The sequence below is a fragment of the Notamacropus eugenii genome, chromosome 3 (assembly GCF_028372415.1).
Source record: "Notamacropus eugenii isolate mMacEug1 chromosome 3, mMacEug1.pri_v2, whole genome shotgun sequence".
NCBI lineage: Eukaryota > Metazoa > Chordata > Mammalia > Diprotodontia > Macropodidae > Notamacropus > Notamacropus eugenii.
In genome coordinates, this window is record NC_092874.1 from 480622898 (window position 1) to 480643550 (window position 20653).

Consider the following 20653-nt stretch of genomic DNA (forward strand, 5'->3'; position numbering starts at 1 on the left):
AAAAGGTGAAGTCAATCCCAGGAGGAGGGGTAGTGCCAGGGTGGACATGATGCATTCAGAATTGGACATGTAGCATTGTGATGGCTTTTGTGTAAGAAATGGAAGGAGCAGAGTACGTGTTGGTCCTGGATCAATGCCCCCGTGCCCATCTGCATTTGGACAATGCCAGGTTGGATAACGTCGGGAGAACTAACAGTGATATGAATTTTCCCCACCACAGAGTGTATCTGGGTGGATGGACAACCATGAGAGCATCTAACGAGTCTGTAAAGAAGAGAGAATGGGAATAAGGGCAGGCCATCAGCTCTTCTGGAGATAATTTCTTATATGCTCATTCTGTCTAATAAAAAAAAGAGAAATGAATCAAACCATAACTACATCAATACTTATGAGTCAGCTATTCCAACCACTTTTATCAATTTTACCAAAGAGGAAAGTCAGCTCCTGAGAGACGAAGGGACACGCGCAGCTCAGAAATACTGGGGACGTGTCTCAAAACTCAGATTTCTGATGCCAGGTAAATGAAACCATCTTGTTAGTAAGGAAGCCAGGGCAAATGTAATATGGGCCCAAGCCTTGTCTGATGCTTCTGCCCCAGGAGGTAAAGACTACTTGAGAGCATTAGGGGTATACACATGAGAAGTGTACCCATTCATGGGGGTGGGCCATAGCTAACCAAGTTCAGCCCTCTGAAAGAAGGCATAGATTTGAGTACCACCAGAATGGCCCAGGGCCACCGATGACCGTGAATCTTCAAAAAGTGGCACCTCTGTAAGTCCACTAACCAGGAAAAGGCAAGGCTCACCCCTGGCAAAAGTCAGTGGCAATGGAGTGATCAGTAACAAAGCAGGGAAATGGAACCTATGAAGAACAGGGCAAAATTCTCTTGCCAGTTAATAAGAAAATGGTGTGTCTCCTTTAAGGAACCTTTCCCCCATCTTTTGTGAACATGAGAGCCCCCCTTTTACCCTCTCAGGAAGCTCTGTATGTGGAGGAGATGAAAAGTGAGCAGGATTAATTGACTTGAGTGGTTAAAAGGACTGGGTTGATTACTGTCCTTCCAGGGATGTTCCTGTGAATTCCCAGCTGACCCCGGGTGCTGCAGCACAGGGCTAATCGGATCGATCATCCTTGCTGCCTCTGCTCCTTCTCCTTCTCCCAGGCCCTGCCTTCACTGCCCAGAGAGTACTGAGTGCTTACTCTCTTGCCCTGAAGTCAGAACTTACTCCCCTGCTGGAGGTAGAGTGAGCTGCTGCTGGGCAGAGACCATGCCTGGTACATCTGTGGGTCCTTGTCATAACACGGAGTTTGGCATCCTGACAAAGAGACTCAAGGATTATTTCTGGAATGAATCAATGAGCAAATCCTCTCATCTCTCTGGCTTCTAGTGTTTTCATTAGTAAAATGAGAGGTTCAGACCTGAGAGATGGCCTCTAAGCCTCCTTCCAGGTAAAAATCTAATCTAGGGTTTCTGAATGTATCCTAGGTAAGAAGGAGCAAGAACCATGACTGTCTATTCCCTTTTGCCACTGCTTTCTCGGATTCCTTGAGCCAACACACTTAGAGATTAGAAAGGTTAAGGAGAATTGATCTACTGTACCCCCATCACTCAAATCTGTGGTTTGAAACAAGGCTCCAATCTGACTTGAAAGCTTAGCATCCAGAAGGAAAGGGGAAGTAGGAGTGAAGAGCAAAGCTGGATGAGCCTCTGCTAGTGGGCGAGAGTGGAGCTAGGGAAACCAGAGCAAGGCTCAGTCTGGGTACGAGCATAGAGCTGCAAAGAGAAATGTTTAGGCAGCCTTGTTTAGGTTTTGACTATGCTTCAGTCAGCCCTCATGGAAATAATTCCCATCACTCCCCACCTATATTTTTTTCACATCAGAATGTTTCAATATACCAGGCTATACTTGCCGACTCTACATTTTTGGTCCTTGGAGAGTTTGCCTGGAAACTAAACTGGATGAGGGAAGCAGTGGGAAGGGTAAGAAAAATAGAGGCCATCCCAAGCACCTCTGAATAGTTCTTCCCTTGGTACACTTGACATTCTGGCCAAAACACCCTCCTAGGAGTGAGCAGACTCAGACTGCCTTCTTTCACTTCCACATCTCTACACAGGCTGCCTGTCATGCCTAGAATGCTCTCTTACTCACCTCCGCATTCTTCAGCTCTCAGCTGTCCTTTCCCCTCCTGCATGAAAGCCTCTCAGATTTCTTTTTGTTTCTGTGGCGGTGATGGTGGTGGTGATGGTGGTGGTGGTGGCTGTCATTGGCTTTCCACCTACCTTGCTTCCTCTGTGGATGTTCTCATCCAGTTGGTTGCTCACTGAAGCAATGCAGATGCCACCCCTTCCCTTCCTGCCACCATGTGCCCATCCTTGTCCAAATCCTCCCAACATTCTCGTGGTTCTTTCTAATGCTCCAGGCTGTCTTATTGTTGGCCCCTTGTTCTGCCCAGGTGACCAGCCTACTTTCATTTCTGATCACACATTTCTCTGATAATCTACTTCATGATGCTTCCTGTAGGCAGCTCTTAGTTCGGATTGAGTTGTAGCCTCTTCACACTTCCTCCATTTCCCTTGGGTGGCCCTCAGCATTAATTCTTCAGAGACTCTCGTGCTCCAGAACTTGCAGCTATAGAATATCACTGAGAGAAAGGTAGAAACAAAAGAAGATTGGGGGAAGATATGAGAGCTGAGTTTGAGCATTTGGAGGATTGGTGCATGAAAGAGAGATTATACTTGTTCTGCGTGACCACAGAAGGAAAATTGTAGGGAAGTTGTTAAAAAAAAAAAAAAAAAGACCCACTTAGGCCCAATGCCAGGAAACTCTTCTTAATCATTAGAACTTCTCCAAATTAGAATGGGCCACCTTAAGGGGAGGTGAGCTCCCCGTCACTGTCTGTTAGATGACCACTATTCAAATTTGTTAATTTTGTAATTAACCCGTGGTCACAGCTTGTAATCCTTCTATTGTGTCTGTCCATGGTCTGTGCTCTCATGGGTAAGTTCTCTGGGTCATTCATCCAATTACATATCGTAGTCTAAATGATGGTCATCCAGTCAATCGATAAACATTTAACACATCTACGATGTAGCAGACATTGTGCTAAGCACTAGAGATACAAAGAAAGGCAAAAGATAACCTCTGCCATGCGGAGCTCACAATCTAATAGAGGCAATAACAAACAAATTATGTACAAACAAAATCCTATAGATGTTATAGATATAAATTTATCCTATACATAGAATAAATAGGAAATAGTTAACAGAGGGAAGTTACTAGAATTAAGGATAGACTTGTCATCCACTTGGCTTTTCCAGTGTGGTTGGTTGTGTGATTATCATTGTCATTTAGGAGGCTCTACAGTGTTCTGGGGTTTGATAGGATCCCTATAATATTACCTCCTACATTAGATATTTCCCAAACCCCGTACACTAGTGCTGCTTCCCCCAAATTATTTTCCATTTATTCGATATCTACATATATGTCTATAAGTTGTTTCTTTCCAGAAGAATATGAATTGTTTGTATTTGCCTATATCTCAGCCACACAGTAGGCACTTTTCTTGTTTAGCTGAAGTCAATTTTATTGAAAAATATAATGGTTTGGAAAATAGTGAGTTCCCACTTATTGGAGGTCTTTCAGTAGGGGCTGGATGACCACTTACTGGGTTTGTGGCAGTAGAATTCTTTTGGGGGGATGTGTGACTAAATGGTCTGGCAGGACCTTTTCAACATATTCAGATTCTGGGACTGGCATGCAGAAGTACTTAAAGGACAGATGATAGGTCTCTTCTCTTGTTTCCTGGTATCTTTGGAGGACCAGTGTATGTACCTGAAAATCAAGAATACCTGAAAGAGATCCTGTGGTACTTCTGATTATTCTCAAAAAGCACCCGAGTCCGACTAAAGTCTGACTGTGCTTCTCTGGGAGTGAGCAGTTATTGCACATAATTTCCAGGTATGATGGAATCAGCTTGGGGAACAAAAGGGAATTGGATATCCCAAGGGTAATCAAACTGTGTATACCCTTTGAGCGAGAGATACCATTACTAGGTTTGTATGCCAAAGAGATCGCAAAAAGGGGAAAGGACCCATGTGTACAAAAAAAAATGTTTGTAGCAGTTCTTTTTGTGGTGACAAAGAATTGGAAATTGAAGGGATGCCCATCAATTGGGAAATGGCTCAACAAATTTGGCATATGAATATAATGGAATACTATTGTGCAATAAGAAATGATGAACAGGAAGATTTCAGAAAACCTGGAAAGATTTACATGAATTGATGCAAAGTGAAGTGAGCAGAACTAGGAGAGCATTACATATAGTAACACCAATATTGTATGATGAACAACTATGGATGCAGCTCTTCTTAGCAAGACAACAATTCGAGACAATTCCAAAGGACTCATGATGGAAAATGCTCTCCACATCCAGAGAAAGAACTGATGGAGTCTGAATTCAGATCAAAGCTATTTTCTTCTTTACATTTTTTTTGCTTTTGGTCTGTTTCTTCTTCAATAGCATGACTAATATGGAAATATGTTTTACATCACTGCACATATATAACCTACTTAAAATTCTTACCTTTTTAAGGAAGGCGGAAGGAGGGAGAAAATTTGGAACTCAAACTTTTAAATGAATATCAGTAATTATCTTTACTTGTAATTGGGAGGAAAATGCTATTTTAAATAAATAAACAAACAAACAAGTAAAGTATATGGACCAGAAAAAGAGATAGGGAAAGGAGAGGGGGAGATTAGACACCACTCTTCACTTTTGGTTTTTTTCTATTGTCCTTCTAAAAGTCACACACATCCCTCTTGGCCATAATTAACATTCCTTTAGTTTTCTAAAAACCAACGCCATCCCCCATGGCATGCCCACAAGCATTCTTGATTGTGTGAAGTGCACAATGATGGTTAGTATGTGCATATGACAAGGCTCCCAGATGGGATCCTCTGGGAAGAAAAAGAAGTTTAAATAGGGAAGAAAAGGAAACTCAAGATGGTGCCTTTAAATGCTGACCTCAAACCAAATACAAATTAAAATTAAAAGCATAATACTTAGGCATTGAAATAAAATCTCAAAGTATCTTAAATTACTACCTACAGTAAATTGTTTCTGATTGATGTGGGAATAATGTCTCTAAAGATACAGGTTGCAACTCATTCCATGCCTTCCTGTCTTGCAAGACTATTTCCCAACCACCAGAAAAGTTAACGTTTTTAAATGGGTTGAAAACACCAAGAATCTTAATGCCTTCTGATCCACTCATTGCAGAAGCAGAAAGGAGACAAGTAAGATTGCACACTGGATTGTATAAATTTGGTTTTGTTTTGTTCCATGGCTTATCATAACCAAAGTATCTACCAGCAAGTGGCCAACCTCCTGGTGGTAGGCAGTTCCTTTAAAAGGTGGTTTGAACTGTTGTTGGGGTCTTCCTCAAAGTCTTTCCAGAATCATTGAGCTTTCCAGAGCCTGTGGTCTGCTGATTTAACCTTTGTCAATCACTTGATCAAAAAGAATGCTTTAAATGCTTACTCTGTATTGGGCACAGAGGGTAGATGGGAGGTAGAAAATACAAAATCAGGATAGTCCTGAGTCTCCAGGAGTCTGGAGCCTAATTCAGGCAAGTGAGCAAATGAACATTTATTAAGTACCTCCTGTGTCCCAGGCACTCTACTAGGCACTGGTGAATTTCACAAAATGAAATTCATGAAACAATTCCTACCTGCCAGCATTTTCTCTCAAAACATAAACTCACACATAAAATTACATTTATACATAAACATATATGTTTGGACACTTCATGTATATAGAGAAGGTATATAGTACATATACATCTTTTTAATTGAAACAGTTTCTTTATATATTCAACTCTTATCTAGAGGCAACAAAATGAAAAAGAAATGAACGTATCAATAGCTAAGAGGATGAAGATCTATAATTTTGGAACTAAATTAATATCCCCACCAATGTGTTCACCTTTCATCATATTGGCCTCATTTTCACCCTAGGAAATAAACAGAGTGGGTGCCCTCATCTTCCCTGTATATTTTCTTTTTGAAGTAGGCACAGAGGAAATCTGAGAGCCTTTCTCAGACAAGAGTGTGAGAAACCTGGTCTTATTCCAGTTGCCAGTGTTTGCTACCATCCAGGCAACTTGACCAGCACATACACAAAGGTAACCACAGGCTATATAAGACATGGGGACCTTTTTCCAGTACATAATGGCATGACCCAGAGGAAGACATATATATTTGTACCAAGGGCTGATTGAGGGAGGAATCCAGGACACTACAAAGAAAGAGGCTGCTTGGGCTAAAATCTCTTTCATTAGCATCCCAACAGGAATCACAAAGCATTCCCGCTATGGCAGAAATCCTTCCCTACAATCTGAGAAAGCAAGTACCAGGAGAACAGTGGGTCCCTACTGTTAGGTCACATCCTGGTACTGCATCATTTAAGCACCTTATGCATCCAATGGAAGGGTCAGCTAAGGAGGGGTATGGTTAGTTGGACCATCATCTAGACTGCTTGAAGGCTCACATACCCCAGATGCCCTCTTGATTTCTGGCTCTTTTAAGCTCTACTGGCTCTTCTCAGTTGACTCTAACTGATTGGAGGCCCTATCCCTAACTGTAGCTCAGGTGTGTGTCTCAAACTACAGCGTCTTCCACTTGTCATCAGTGAGAAGCCACACTGTTTACTGGCTCTCAGCCTAAAGGGCTGGACATCAATCTGGAGGGATCAGTAGAGAATTCTTAGCAGTGGTGACCAGGACAAGATTGCTTTAAAAGCTGTATGGCTCTTACAGAAAGGATGATTGACAATAGATAGCCCATCTGACTTACACATTATATTCCATATAATGAAAATGAAAATGAAATGACATAAGTCAGTTCAAAAAGAACTGTCACTATTCTTCAAAAAGAAAGTCACTATTATTTTGTATTCCCAAAGCCTAGCATAGTGTTTTGCATACAGTAGGCATTCAATAGATGCTTATTGGATTAATGGGAATGTAATGCTCCAAAACATGGAAAAAGGATTAAATGATTGGGAAGCTGCATGGAACAGTAGATAGAATGTAGAATTAAAGTCAGGAAGACCTGGGATCGAATCTCACCTAAGACATTTGTTAGTTGTGTGACCCCAGACAAGTTCCTTAGCCCCTCTGGGAATAATTTTCCTTATCTATAAAATGAGGGGGTTGACTTTCATGTTCCCTAAGGTCCTTTCCAGTTCTGAGGGAAAACAGTCCTACACTATGAGTACACAGAATAAGAAAGACCAAGTAGTTACATGTGTAGAAAGAGCCTTGGGCTTGGAGCCAGAGGATTGCATTCTCTCCCTAGCTTACCCAACTCACTGTGTGAATCTAGACTGGACCCTACGTCTTTCCAGATTATCCTTCCCTTATCTGTAAAATGAAGAGGCTGGATTGCTTAATCTCTCCAGTCTCTTCCAGCTCTGAAATGTCATGACTTTGTTCTTACTAAAATGTTTTCTTTTCAAGCAAACTGCACAAAAAATTAGGCGGAAGTTCTGGCAATCGACTATATCTGATGAGATTTGGAGGTGGAGGGGGCCTGACTTCTATCTTAGAGGGGCGGGTAATGGGAGTCCATCAACTAAATAGGAACCTCTGTAGAGTCTTTGTTCTGGAGTCCTGGAATTTAGCGAAAGAATCCCAAATGTGGGTAATAGCCTTATATTGGTGCTTTCCTTGGTCCCAGAGATCTACCTTAGTTGGTGGTTATGTATCAGTAAAGTTTCACATAATAAGAACTCCTTTGCCTTCTATTTATATATCATATGTAATAAACTGAGCAAGCCACCTATTTTCTGGCCATTTCAGCTGGTAGGGGAGCTTCTTCTTACCACAGGGCAATCTGCCTTCCCGTGTGCTGTGGTTCAGTAACACTGTAGTTGATTGCTAATTCTTCAGCCTTAACCATGGGATTATACGTGGGTCTGGGCTCCAATTATGCTTAACAGCTTTTTTGACATCTTGGATGTAAAACTCACAAATAGCCACAAATTGTTTTCTGGCTGATTTGTAGATTTCCACTGTGGACGAAGAATAGAAAATGTGAAATGTTGGGAAATAGCCCAGGCGTGTAGAAAGCCACCATGACAGCCATCACCTTCTCACTGCTCATCTCATCCTAAAGCAAACAAAAGAATGAATGAAAAAGAAAGACTCTGAGAGGCAACGGAGCTAATTAGAAAACATTTTTCCCTGTTAGACATATATAAACATGGTGCCCACCTCCCAGTCAAATTCATTCTTCAGCTTAAACTGATTCAAATTCTTTACCTTTTCTTGCCACTTGAAGGACAAACTCCTGCTTCACAAGCATTGCCCCAGGGCTCTTGTACCTTGTTTAATCATTAGAGTGATTTGATAACATTACCTGGTAATCACTCTATCAAAAGGTGATGATTATCTCAGAGATGCATTAAACAGGGATATTGAAAAGGCTGTAGATTGATAAAGACAGAGCTGTTCATTCTGAATGTTCCAGTCTATGAATTTCATCTGCTGCTAACAGGTCTGCTGCAGGTTTGAGTAATAATACCCTTTGTTAACTTAAGAATAAAACAGTAGGAATTTTTTTCACCTAATTCTCTATTTCTTCCCATGCCCAAAATCATCATTAAAAAAGTACTTTATCATGGCCATCACTTTGGAAATTGGTCAGGCCTTGTTCAAATGACTTCCTTTTCTTTCCTTTCCTTTTTTTCTTTCTTTTCCTTTCCTTTCTCCTGTCCTGTCCTGTCCTCTCCCAAAACCTTAAACTTACTGCACTTTGAAAATGGGACCCCAACGGCCCCTGCCTAAGGGCTCCTCTGGACCCTCCTGGCTTTCTAGTGATTATCAGTAGTAACTGTTGCTGTTTCCCACCCAGCCTGATGTCTTTCTTTTTCTTGGCCTCATTAAAGGGGCCATGCCCTGGCTCCTTCTGAAACAGGCCTATTCAAATGGGTGTTGCCTCACCCTAAGTGAGTATCTGCAAAGACCTTGGCCTAAAGGGCCCAGGGTCTCCCAATGCATCCTGGGTTATCTCCAGTCATCCTGATGAATATTTGGCCACTGGATTCAGATGGCTCCTGACGAGAAGTGAGGCTGGGGACCTGCACAGCCCTCCCTCACTCAAAACAAAGTCAGTGCAAGTCATGTCATCATTTCTCTGATGGCATGGTCTTCTTTGGTAATGAAAGACAAACATACCTGAGGACAGAACTTAGCCTAACCTAACCAGCAGCTGCCCCTGGATGCGTTGACCTGGCAACAGGAATGTCCTTTAAGGTGTACCCTTGAAACCTGAAGTTCAAGTGGTGGGCAAGGCTAGTCATAACAGAGAGTCAAAAAAAGAGCATGGCCAGAGTATCCCACCTTAACTGTACCAGATGATTTAGAGAATGGGCTTTTAACCTTGGGCCACTGATTCTCAAGGAGTCTGAGAAGAAATTTCAGGAAGACCAGGAACTTTGATGGGAAAAAATTTGCGTCTATATTTCACTATAATTAATTTCCTTTGTAATCCTCTCTATTTTTCTTTTATGCATATTAAAATATTATTCTAGGAAGGAGTCCAGAAATTTCTTCAGACTAACAAAGAGGTCCATGACACCAAGAAAAATCTCTCCTCTAGAGGAAGTTACAGAGAGACAAGTTTAGACTGCATATAAAGGAAAACAAATAAGTGCTGTCACAAATTGCAGTGAATTGTCTTGGAAGATAGCTTTTTCCTCATTAGATGTCTTAAGAAAAGGACTGAATTTCACGGGTCAGTCCACCATGCCTTGATGATGGACCTACTATGTTCAAGGTACTTACTAAGCACTAGTGAAATAATGGCCAAAATGAAAAAGAGTCTCTGCTCTCATGGGGCTTACATTTTCTTAGGGGAGATAAGACCTAACCCAGCTCAGCCCCTGACTCCCTGGGCTGCCCTAGTGACCTCCTCGCGCTGACCACATGTCTGCTCTTGCTGCCTCCTCCACCAGTGGATAAGTTCACCTTAGAAACCTCCCTCTGAGGAAGCAGCCTCCTCAGGTATCCTCCTTCCTAACCTGTTTAGGCTCTTAGTCACCAGAAGCCTTGCCCACCCCACCCTAACCCACCCCATCCCATCCCACCCCATATTATAGCTTTCCTCCACCTCTCAGCTCCTTTGGATGCATTGTCTTCCTCCTCTACAAGTCGTCTCCTGGAGAGCCTGGACTATTTTTCTTTTATTTGTGTGTGCATTACCAGCACTTAACACAGTGACTGGCACGTGGCAAGCACTTGATGAATTATCTAATCTAACCTAACATACAACTCTAAATACATACCAAACAGACATAAGGTAACCTTCGGGGGAGGCACTGGAAGCTGGTTAGGAGGGAAATCATGTAGAAGATGGTGCTTGAGCTGAGTTTTGAAGAAAGCTCACAATGTCACTAGGTGAACTGAGGTGAGGAGGGAGGGTATTCCATTGAGGAATATAGGCCTATGGAAACAGATACATGGGATAAAATGTCAACTATGAGAGCAGTCAGCCTGGACCAGAGAGGGTTCACAGAAGTCATCTATAATAGGGTTGGAGAAAAGTTGGACAAGCAAGATTGGGAAGGACTTTATGTGTCTCATACTAGAGGCAATAAGGAGCTACTGGAATTTATTCAGCTGGGAAGGGAGGTGATAAGATTTGTGATTTGACAGCTATGTGAAGGATGGACTGAAAGGGGACAGATCTGGGTTGAGACAGGTGATGAGGTCGGGTCTAAGATGGCCAGATGTGTGGAGAGGAAGGGATGAAGACAAGAGCTGTTATGGTTGTGGAATCATGAGTTTGCCAACTAATTGGATTTATGGGACAAGGGTAAAGAGTCTAGGATGACTTGAAGGTTGAAAGTCTGGGTAACTGAGAGAAAGTAGGTCCTTCAACAGAAATTGGGAAGTACACAATATATATTAACTCTCCCATTTGAGAAACAAGCTCCTATAAGTTTTACAAAAACTGTAGCTGTTCCATTGTTATCCAATTTCCAGCCTTGTTTGTTTTTTTCAGGCAAACTTGCATGATTTTCCTTTTACATTCAGTGGGTAGAGGACTGGACTTGAAGTCTCCTGATCTTTATTGAATTGATAGCTAACTATTTGCCTTTTTGCCCCTCCCAAATGGTCATGCCCACACCAGCTATCATAGAACCAAAGAGCCTAGCCTAGTGAATATAGTGATAGACTTTGTCTTAACTCTTAAACAACTTTACTGTATTTAAAGCACTGAGCTCAGTTTAGAAGATGTAAAGACATGAAAGGAATAGTCCTTGCCCTCAAGGAGTTTATGCTTGATTTGTGGAGATGACTATACATTTGAATAAGAAAATTCAAAGTATGCAGAAACCAGCACAGAATAATTTCCAGAAGGAAAAAGCCTTAACAATGAGAAGAATTGGAAAAAGCTCTTTGGTGGGAGATGGAGTCAAGAAGTGCTTGGAATGAACCTAGTGACTGTAGGAAGAGAAAACAAGGAGGGAGGGAGTACATTCTAGACTGAGGGGACAGACTGTGCAAAGACATAGGAGCAGGAAATGGGGTGTCATGTAACTAGAAAGTTCCAATTAGACCAGAAGGAAAAGAGTGTGAAGGGAAATAATATGCCAGTGGGAGCTAGATCACTTCTTGTTCAGTTGTTTTCAGTCATGTCTGAATCTTCGTGACCCCAACCAGTGGTTCACCATTTCTTTTTCCAGTTCATTTTACAGATGAGAAAACTGAGGCAAACAGGGTGAAGTGACTTGCCCAGGAGTCACACAACTAGGAAATGTCTAAGGCCAGATGAGTCTTCCTGACACCAGGCCTGGGGCTCTATGTATCATGGCACCACCTAGCTGCCCCTTCAGGCCTTCGCTCTATCCACTGAGCCACCTAGCTAGATCATAGAGAACTTCAAATATCAGGTTGAAGAAGGGAGAGAGAGGGAGGTATTGTATTTTACTCAAGGGGCAATAGGGAGCTGCTAAATTCAAGAAGACAGTGGTTCACATACTGCCTATGACAAATTCTATGGACAAGACCCTGTGCCTTGGGAAGTTCTCTGAGATGACAAATTATTGTTTAGGTCAAGGAAGCTCCCACACTGAAAAATCTGAGGTCTTAGATATGTTTTTATTTTTAATAGTCTGCTTGTAAATATTTGCAGAAATGACAAAGGTGCATTAATCAAATCCTAAAACTTTCTAATTAAAGGGAGCTTAGAAGCCAGCTAATCTAATCCCCTCATTTTACAGATGAGGAAACTGAGACCTAGAGAAGGGAAAGGCCTTGGCCCAGGTTATGCAGGTAGTAAAAGGTAAATGTGGGATTTGCACCTAGGCTCTGGCTGCCAATTGGCCCATGCTACATTGTAACGTCCTGCTCCTCCTACTATACCACACTTTCTCTGTCAGAAAGCCTGCCTTTAAGTGATCAGTCAAAAATCCATCAGTTAATCTGTAATTCTCCTATGAAAGAATAAACATCTCTACTTTCTAACTTTACAGTATGCATCAAATTTAGGTTGTAGCTGTAGACTTCTTCCAACATCCAGGAATCATAGACATTTTTTTAAGCTAAAATGCATTGAGAGAAATAACATATACTTAACAAAATTACCCAGTGCATTTGCCGTGAATGGTGCCCGGCTGCCTTTCACTTCTCTTCTGACAAGAATGCGATTGCCCAGAAAAATCACTGACCTGCATTTCCACCTCACTTTTATTTGGTTGAAAACAGTCAAGTTTTCTATTGGTTTCCTGAGGTCCCGCGTTGAACTCATCTTGTATGAGATGGCATTAAAGAAGATTGGGCCAATTTGCCCATGGTGTTTGGAAAGTGCCCAGTGTCCCTGTAAACTACAGTCATATTATACAGAGCCCCAGATCCCTAGTGGCCTTCATAGGCTCAAGCATTGTATATGCCAGGATGGGATCACATAGAGCCCAAGCAGAAAAACAAAGAAGATGCTGAGGTAACCTAGAAGCATCGTCTGGGGACAGAACACATCATTACTCTTGGACTAAAAGGGCACATTCTCAGAAAAGATTCAGCTACGGGTTCTCAGAGTGTCTGCTTCTCTAACATGTTCACGTCCATTGTTGTTCACCCTTTTCTCAACTCGGTCCAACCAGTATCATTCTTGGATCAAATTCAGTGCAGAGAAGGCAGCCCCTTGCTCCTAGGCAGGGCCCTCCGTAGGCAATTCCTAAGATCATCGGTGAAGATACAGAACAGATTTTAGGAAGGGGCTCTTCACCTGAGGACCATGGAGTTGATTGTTTTTTATTTCACTTTTGAGAAATGTATTTCAATACTTGATTTCCTTTGCAACTCTATTTTGGTTCATTTAGTTCAATCATGTCCAACTATTCACAGTCCCATTTGGAGTTTTCTTGGCAAAGATATTGAAATGGTTTTCCATTTCCTCCTTCAGCTCATTTTACAGATGAAGAAACTGAGGCAAACAGGGTGAAGTGACTTTCCCAGGGTCACACACCTAGCAAGTGCCTGAGCCTAAATTAGAACTCAGGAAGATAAGTGTTCCTGCCTCCAGGTCTGGCACTCTATCCATCTCACCATCTAGCTGTCCCTTGTGACACTTTACCTTTTTTTATTCATCTAAACGCATGATTTTGAGAAGGGATTGGGTTTCACAGACTGCCAAAAGAGACTATGATACTAAAAAGGCTCACAATCCTTGCCTTAGAAGTCTTATAGCTAACTAGCATTTACTTAGCATGTTAAAGTTTGTGAAGCACTTTACAAATATTATCTGATTTACAAAAGTTATTAAATATCATCTGAGTTTACTCTCACACCAGCTCTGGGAGGGAGCTGCTATCAATGTCCCCATTTTAAGGATGGGCAAATGGAGTAGAGGTGAAGTGATTTGCCTGAGGCTGCATAACTAACTACTAAGTGTGTGAGGTGAGATTTAAATTCAGGTCTTCCTGACACTGAGTCCAGCATGCTCTCCACACTGGGTTGGGTGGTTTTGGGGCTCCTTTCCCACTTTGAGATTCTGTGATTCTGAAAATAAATTTTCTAATCTGGAAATCCGATGTGTTTGTTTGAAAAATCTGCTGTAGAACATTCAGTTACTCAGGCACCTGAGCATTCATCATCCATAAAAAATCCTCAAGTTCAACTTCATGGTGTCCAGAAGACAAAGGACTTAATGATGGGGTTTTTTTCAGGAAATGGTCACTGTTCAGTATCACATTTATTATTTCAACAAGGATTTGTTGAGGCCCCACTCTGTGAATGACACTGATAAGCAGACACACCAAAACATGAAGGAACAGACAGGCCCCCATCCTTAAATTCCTGAAGGGGAAATAGGGCATTGAGAAAGGAAAAGTTAAATATGAATTCTTCACTGATTCTATGGAGATGATTCAATTCAGTGGAACAAATATGTATTAGGTCCCAAATATGTGCAAGGTCCTTTACAGGCTTCAGAGATACAAAGGCAAAAAACAAAAAGCCCAAACTTAGGTGGCACATTGGATACGGAGCCAAGCCAGAAGTCAGCAGACTTCTCTTCGTGAGTTCAAATTTGGCCTCAGACACTTACTAGCTATGTGACCCTGGACAAGTCACTTCACCCTGTTTTCCTCAGTTTCCTTTTCTTAAAGAGCTGGAGAAGGAAATGGCAAACCACTCCAGTATCTTTGCCAAGAAAACCCCAAATGGGATCACAAAGAATCAGACATGATTGAAACAACTGAACAACAACAACCTTCCACGAGCTTACCTTGTATCAGGGGGATTGGGATACTTGAATAAATGAATACAAAATGACATGCACCAGAGGGAGAGAGAATTAAAGACAGGGGAAATCATGAAAGGCTTCATGTAAGATTTGGCACTTGGCCACTCTCCTTTGAAGGCAATAAGAGATTCTAAGAATCAGCAGTAAGAAAAGAGTGCCTTGCAGGAGAAGGAGACAGCTTGTGCAAAGGTACAGGGAAATGGAACATTCTATACAGAGCACGGGCAACGGGACAGTTCGACTGGAACAGAGAAGAGCATGAGTGTGAGACTTCAGTGTGACTGCTTCCTTCGTTTTGAAAGACTGCAACCCAGTCAGACACAACTCTTGTCTATGTTCTCCTGTAAGTTAACCAAAGGGAATCCACCAAATATGGTGGGCAAGTTCTCCTAAATCTCTTGTCCATGCCTGAAATGAAAGACAGGCAGACAGAGACAGACAGAGAAGAAGAGAGAGACAGAGAGAAGAGACAGAAGAAGGAGGAGGAGGAGAAGAAGAAGAAGATGCTGCTGCTGATGATGATGAAGAAGAAGAAGAAGAGAGGAGAGAGAGAAAAAGAGAGAGCACTTATTAAGTGCTTGTTGATTGTTGTTTGGCATCCTAAGAAATAATAATATAGGACAGCAATATGAAAGGTGATAATGCAAGTCACTATATAATTACCACATGGTTACTAGACACAAGGAGTGCAATAGTTTCTTTAAGTCATTTTTAAATTTTTTTGATTTCTTTTGTTTTTAATATCAACTGCATTTCTTCATATACAACTCCTATCATCTCCTAGAAAACCATTGTGTGTGTGCACATGTGCGTGCATGCATGTGTGTGCCTGGATAGGTGAGTGCACATATGTATGAGTGTGTATAACCAGTTCAGCAAAACTGGACAGCACATTAACCAACACGACATTCTCCGTTCCAATCTATACCCAGAGTCACCTTCTGCAGAGAAGGGACAGGTACTTCCAGACCTTTTCTTCAAAACTAAAATTAATCATTACAGTTTTGCAAAGTGTTGTTGAATGTTGAATTATATATCACATATAGTGATATCATATACATTACATAGTTATTTGGACCTTGAGCTTCAGCTTCAGAAAAATGGAAGTAATGGTACCTTATCTACATTGGAAGATTGCTGCGAAATTCAAAAGATATGATGATCTTATTTTGAAAACGTAGGAAGCGCTGGACAAATCCCAGCTGGTGTTTTCCTTATTGTTTCTATAGCAAATAGGGTGAGAGATTGTTGAGGGCTGAGATCATTGAGGAAAGACCCATGGAAAGGACTGTCCTTGAGTTGGACATTGAAGGATTAATAGGATCTGAATAAGTGTAAAGAAGAGGGGGGCGCATTTCAGGATGGAGAAATGACAACAACTCAAGGATGAGCGAGTGTTCAATGGAGGAAGAATGGCTGGATTTGGAATCAGAGGCCTCTGCTTCATTCCTAGGGCTGCTACTTAATACCCCCATATGACTATGAAAAAGGCTCCTCTTTGGGTCTCCCTTTCCTTAATTGTGAAATGACATGGTTGACCTAGATGATCTCTAAATTCTTCCCTATCTCTTAATCTGGCAACTGGATGGTACAGTGGATAGCACACAGGCCCTGGAGTCAGGAAGACATGAGTTCAAATCTGGTCTCACTCTCTTTCAAGCTTTGGGACCCTAGGCAAGTAACTTAATGTCTGTCTGTCCCCATTTCTTTATATGTAAAATGGGGTAATAATAGCAGCTATGTCTCAGGGTTGTTGTGAGATAATATTTATAAAGTTCTCTGCAAACTTTAAAGTGCTAGCTATTATCTTATGATCCTAAATTGCTGAGGCAAAGGTACGCTTGATGTAAGGAAAAACATCCTAGCTATAAGAAGCATACAAAAGGGAAATTCACTGCTACAGAACTGACAGAGCCTGGACAGCCACTTTTAAGATTCTGCTAGAGTTGGGACTCCTTGGTGTATGGTTGGTTGCCAAGGGCCCTTCCAACTCTCCAATTCTGTAATTCCTCATCTAAAAACCTTTTTTCCCTCCTCAAATCTGCCTCCAACATTTTGTCTGGATCTTTCATTTTTCTCATCACCCTCTACTGTGTTTTACATATAAATGTACATTCCATCCCCCTATCCCCATTAGAATGGAAGCTCTTTGAAATCAGGATCTGTGCCAGAGACAATGGAGGGAAAGAGAATATTCCTAGACCTCAGCCCAGTGCCTTCCTTACACATGCACTCACTAAGATGATCCCTGAGTCGGGTTTTCTATAAATAGCAAGATAGTATCTCAGCCTGCCTGAGTGTTGTCTGCACTGGGACTCCATTAAAGTAAGCTTCTCTCAACAGATGTCAATTACTACCAGTTTTAAGGATTTGTGAATCCAATGGTATTGCTTAAGTAAATGAAGACCTGAAAACTGATCTCCGGTGAATTCCTTGAGCAGCCACACTCAGAGAGCTCACAATGAATCTGAGTTAATGACTGCAGAAGATCAAATTAATTACAACTGTCTCCAAGGAACTTCAAGAAAGAACTCTCCTTTCACAGTTGGCCCAAGGCTGTTTAACCCTTCAAAGGTCAACTCCTTCATTGATAAGAAGATACTCTCAGGATGGGATGGGGCTCACATGGGTGAGGGGGGTAAGGGGGAGAATAAAGCTGTCCCTACCCAACATGTATTATATCCTTGAGTAATTCTATAGAATCTAGGGACCCTTTGGTCCACATATATCAAAATATGAGTTATATTCTGAGGTTTTTCAGAGAGAAGTTTGGATGAGGGCAAAAGCCACCTCACCCTAATATTGGGCAGTCTATATAAGTCCAGAACTCCAAGTGTCATGGCTTATACATTGATGCCATTTTCAGTGGCATGAATTGGCTAAATATATCTTAAATATTCACTGGAATGAGGGGGGGGTAATAAAGAGCTTTATTAGATAAATAATAGATAGATAAATGAATACTGATGAAATGTTGATACAAATGGGCAAGTGGGAGAAAGAATGGGGAACTCTCAAAGATGGTGTTGTAAAGAGTGTCGGGATGTGAAGAAATTCTAACTTCTATCTTCAGTCAATCAAACATCGTATTTGAGCATCTACTCTTTGTCAGGCATGATTGTTGTCATGTTTGTCCTTTGTTTTCGAAGAAGACCATGACATCAGAGAAATGATGACATGACTTCACGTGATTTTGTTTTGAGTGAGGGAGGGATGTGGAGGTTACCAGCCCCACTTTCTCCTCCTGAGCCATCTGGATCCAGTGACCAGATATTCATCAGGATGACTGGAGATGGCCCAGGATTCAACAGCATGATAATAGATCCTAGGGATAAAAATGTGAAGAATGAAAAAATTCCTACTTCAGTTAGCCAGTAAGCATTGAATAAGTCATGTAAGTCTCTTGGTCACCAAGAGAGGGTAGAAAGAATAAGGAGAAAACCTAGGGCAAAGTTTTGGATAACATACCAGTAAGGGTCAGAACATGGATGATAATCAACCATGGAGACTGAGGAATGGTCAGACATTTAGCAGAACCAGGATAGGATAGTGTCACAGAAACCCAGAGGGGAGACAGTATCAAGGAAGAGATGGGAGTCAACAGGGTCAAATGTAGCAGGTAGGTAGAAAAGGATAATATGCATGAAAAGACAATTTGATTTGACAATTAAGAGATCACTGGTAACTGTGGGAGAGCAGTTTCAGTTGAGGGATGAGGTCAGAAGCCAGCTTATAGAATATGAGGAGTGGTAGAGAGAAGAGAAAATGCATACAGTGAGTGTTGACAGCTTTTTCCAAGGTGTTTGGTTGAGATATGGAGGAGAAATATTAGATAACACTTTGAAAGGATGGTTGGGGCTAATAAAGGAATTAACATGAAGGATAGGAAAAGATTTGGATGTGTTTGAAGGCAACAGAGAAGGAACCAGGAGAGGGGAAGATGTAAGATTCTGGAGTTAAAACTTCATTTTCAGGCACCATTTTCTTATTTGAAGAGAAATCAGGTACAATAGGAATTTGGCTTGTTTTTCTTGGCTCCTGATGGCAGAACTAAGAACGATGGATGGAAGTTAAATGGAAACATGTTTAAACTTGATTTAAGGGAAAACTTTTCAATCCATCATCAAGTTTTGACTTACTCTGTGCCAGGCACTATGCTAAGTACTGGGGATACAAAGAAAGACAAAAACATAGTCTCTGTCCTCAAAAACCTTACATGGAGGTGTGTAACAGGCAAAGGTACATACAAAATACTTTGAGAGTAGATGGAAGGTAGCCTTAAAGAGGAAGACTCTAACCTCTGGGAGAATGGAGAAAGGCCTTCTGCCAAGAGAGACACTGGGACTGAAGGAAAGCAGAGTTTCTAAGATGTGGTGGTGAAGAGAAAGAAAGAGCCAAGGACAGAGGAGAGCTGATGCAAAGGCACAAAGATGGGAGATAGAATATGTTTGTACAAGGAAAAGCAAGCAGGCCAGAATGGCCAGACCAAAAAGTTCATGGAGGTGGACAAGGGGCAAGAAGCCTGGAAAGACAGGAAGGGGCAAGATTATGAAGAGCCTTCAATGGGAGAGGACTTTGGATCTCATCCTGGAGAGGATGAGGAGCTTCTAGAGTTTACAGAGGGGAGTGTGACATGGACATGACCTACACTTTATTCAGGAAAATCACCTGGGTCATTGAATGGAGGATGAATTGGAGTGGGGAGGAACAAGACAAGTAGGCTGATAAGAAGGTTATTGAGGTAGTTCAGGTAAGAAGTAATGAGAACTTTTCATGAGGGTGCTGACTTGGTGAGTAACAAAATGGAGATTACAGAAGAGATACTATGAAGGCAGAAATGACAAGATTTGTTAAATGACTGTGTTTGTGATTGAGTCTGAAGAGTTAGGATGGTGTGGATGTTGTGATTCTGGGTGGCTGGAGGAATGTGGTGGGGACCTCAAGGAACAGAGAGGCTAAGGGAGATCAGATAAAAGATCACTATGTACTCTCCACTCATCAGGTTGTAACTTCCATCCTAGGGTGGCCCTTGACATGCTTAGCTCATTCTGACATCATTTTTATGAGTGACCCTACTCATGAGCCCATCACACCAACAAGTGTCTCTGCTGACTCAGCTGGTGTTGTAACAAAAGTATTTGGTAAGCCTCAAAGTGCTATGCAAATGAACTGTTATCATGACAGAGGAAAGAAGCCTTGATTTGGAGTCATGAGAGACAATATGGAGGATCTTCTCCCTGACAAGAACTTCCAAGTCTTTCTTGAGGCCGGTTGAGGAAGACAGCCTGATGACACACCATAGAAAACAACAAGAGAACTTTCCAGCTGCAGTTTAATGAGATTTCAAAAACAGAAACAAATCAGGCACAATTTTGTAGCTGCTCAGCAAAATGGAAAGCCCTTCTGGGCATGGACCGTTCCCCATAGTTAGGAATAATGGAAGGCCCCACAGTCTAGCTGCAACAGTGGATGCTGTGAGTGTATATGCTCTAGGGAGTCTCAGGTAGACACGGTGGCAACAGCCAGGCCTCCCCAATCCCCTTCCTCTCCCAGGTGGAGAGCCTGCTTTTGAGCCACAGAACTCAGTTTGGGAAGGGCCTAAATTCTCAGTAGCAAGCCTTCTCTCTAATCAAAGTGATCATTTACTGGGATGTTGGGAGCAGGTCAGTCAGTCAGCCCACTTCTGCTTTTGGTTGTTGTTTTTTTTAACCCAAATCCTAAGAAAAGCAAATGTTTTCAGCAAGCCCAGTTTGATGCAGGAATAGACACAGCAGGTCAGATGGCTTGTGATCAAACAGAACGCTGATATGCCTTCCTTCTTTCCTTTCTTCCTTCCTCCCTCC

At 41.9% G+C, this 20653-nt stretch overlaps 1 protein-coding gene across 1 annotated transcript in view; it reads left to right on the forward strand.

Moving 5' to 3' along the window:
* Nucleotides 1-20653, forward strand: part of POU6F2 (POU class 6 homeobox 2) — a 130563-nt gene that overhangs the window by 70902 nt on the left and 39008 nt on the right. The window lies entirely within an intron of this gene.